Source organism: Gossypium arboreum, chromosome 2 (genome assembly GCF_025698485.1).
Source record: "Gossypium arboreum isolate Shixiya-1 chromosome 2, ASM2569848v2, whole genome shotgun sequence".
Classification (NCBI taxonomy): Eukaryota; Viridiplantae; Streptophyta; class Magnoliopsida; order Malvales; family Malvaceae; genus Gossypium; species Gossypium arboreum.
In genome coordinates, this window is record NC_069071.1 from 30,856,796 (window position 1) to 30,859,370 (window position 2,575).

The window sequence follows — 2,575 nt, forward strand, 5'->3', positions numbered from 1 at the left end:
TGAAAAAATCATAACTTCATTACTTTTAAGTTTCAAAATATTTATGTTCAAATATGATTCAGATGATGAGATTCAAGTGCCTTCAAACAATTCTTAATTATAAGCAAGAGGAAATAAGGTTTTGTGGGTGCAATTCTAAATAGGGCGAGTGTTTAGTACCTTTGGCGGTGCACTTTTGAACTCCACAAGTAGAGTTACAAATTTGCAACGTGTCCCATTTCTTTATATATTATTTTTTAATTATTTTTATACCCTACATACACTTGTCATAACCCCAACCTAGCGTATGGAATTAAATTCCACTGAGTGTATCAAATATTTTCTTCTAAACAATGTTTAGTTATAGCATGTGGGAGCAACACTTTGTGACAAGCAAGGAAGAAGAGAGAATTCACCTTAAATCCTCGATGCTTGTGTTAGACTTACGGTCAAATTCTCAACCTCCAAGCGAGACCACTATCACGAAGTTCGGATAACAAAGGTTGCACATCTTCGCCATGGCTTCAATCTGAAAAATCACTACATCAAATTCAAAATTCGAGCATGAGGATCCATCAAAAGTTCGATTCGAATGCTTATCCATCGACTAAAGCGAGGAAACATGTGCGAGACTTGATTACTTCTAGAGTTATGTACATTAGGCTACAATGTGGATGTAATAATAAATCATTTACTATTATCAACAGAACCCAAAGAAAAAAAGAAGATAATGTAGCAGACCCATTCACTTCTTTTGGGCTTACCGAACTATCGACAATATAGTTTAGAAAAGAAATTTTATCAATAAGACAAAATGTAACAAAGATATTGCACACCTTCGTGAGCGGGGCTTTGCATCTGAATAACAAAGAAAGAACGCTTTCGGCAAGTGAATAGGTGTTGGCAATACCAATTTCCTCCATTTGACGAGCAAGACGGGTGACAATCCCTACCAAGGCATCCAGACTTACCCCTTGTTCCCCCTTTATCTTTTGCCTATCACATACAATTAGGCCTTCCTTAACACATTCTGCATCAAGAGGTCCCACAGAAGGTGATGGAATTGGATCCCGTGGTGTGATGTCAATCAAAGTTTCCATCAAAAGACCAGATTGGTTGACCTCAATCAGCGAATTTCGAGGTATAATAATCTTATCTTCTTCAACCTAAGAATGATAGCAGCAATGTTGATGCATACACAAGCCAAGCCAAGCCAAACCAATACAAAATGTTACAGAAAAATTATTATCCTGAAACATACCTCAACAACAGCTTCTATACTTTTCAGGGAGGGATTAACACGCACAACATTGCCTACAATCACCCCTCTAATCCTAACAGTGTTCCAAAGCAAATACCGGATGCTCGAGCAAATTCAAACATCGCTAGGTACTTCCGAATTTAGAACGAATCAAACCCCTCAACCAAGCGGACTAAGTGCAAGCAAAGACAAGATGCGACACAAGAAACAACCCAACCCCACCTTCCCAAATGCTTCTACGACCAAACCCAAAATCACTCAATGGACGTAATGTTTGTCTCCAAAATTTCGAGGAATATCTAAAACAACAGCAAGCGGATTCTTTTGCTCAGAAGAACCGGGTTGTGGGTTATGCTCAAGACTAGCAGACATAGCTCTAACTTTTCCAACCTCATTCTTAGTTTAGGCGGAAGACATGGCAAAACGTTTGGAGAAGAATGCGGGAGGGTGGTCAAAGTTGAAGATGATAAAGACGGGCATGCTGGAATCGGACTAATGTATTTCCAACCATTTTCGAAATTGCAAAGCTAAAACGCTATGAATACTTCAAAACCCAATCGCTAAGAATACTATCCCTTTAGCTAAATACGAGATGAAACAATACTGATTCTCTCTAAATGTTCAAGAGCTAAGGCTTCCATTTAAGCGAAAGGCAACACAATTGAAATTTAATCGGTTGAACGAAGAATCCATTTTTCCAATACAACATTGAAGTCAAATTATATACTTAAAATCCATCAATCACGCTTGAAAAAAATCAAATCAGGTTATTGACTCTTGAAATAGCATTAATCACCACCACTTAAAGGAATGAAATTAAGAAGCAAAATCTAGGTTGAAGTTGAAAGAAACAACTCCAGATCTATTATATTCAATTCATTGCGGTTTAAAGGGAAAGTGAAGAGAAAGAAATCGCGAAGGGGAAATTAAGTCCTTATGACGAAAAGAAAATTCATCAATTTTTCAACAAGACAATTAGAAGACAAGTGATCAGTAGTTCATAAGATACTACCAGTTCACTAATAGGAAGTTCTGAACCTAAGATTTCACAAAGGAGAAGCGAAGTAAAAGAGCGATATTCTTGAAATTTTCTCGATAACCAAACACATTGAAAAGAAGATGTAAGGTTTCGTGAGTGAAGAGTGAGTACCTTCAGAGCTGGCTAGGGCTTTTCCCTTCACGAATCGAAGGCCGTAGTTCAGACATTTAACTGATTCTAAATACATGATGAGAAAAAGAGGGAGTAACGAGCGGGTAAGAGTGAGCGGTATTTTGATTTCCCTTTTTTTGGGTAAAATAATGGCTTTTTGTGTAGCTTAATTTTTTGCAGCATTT

The 2,575-nt window shown here is 37.4% G+C and overlaps 1 pseudogene; it reads right to left on the reverse strand.

Annotated features, from left to right (window-relative positions):
• Window positions 1-340: 340 nt before the first annotated feature.
• LOC128284287 (protein TRIGALACTOSYLDIACYLGLYCEROL 2, chloroplastic-like) lies at window positions 341-1,751 on the reverse strand (annotated as a pseudogene).
• Between the last annotated feature and the right edge of the window lie 824 nt (window positions 1,752-2,575).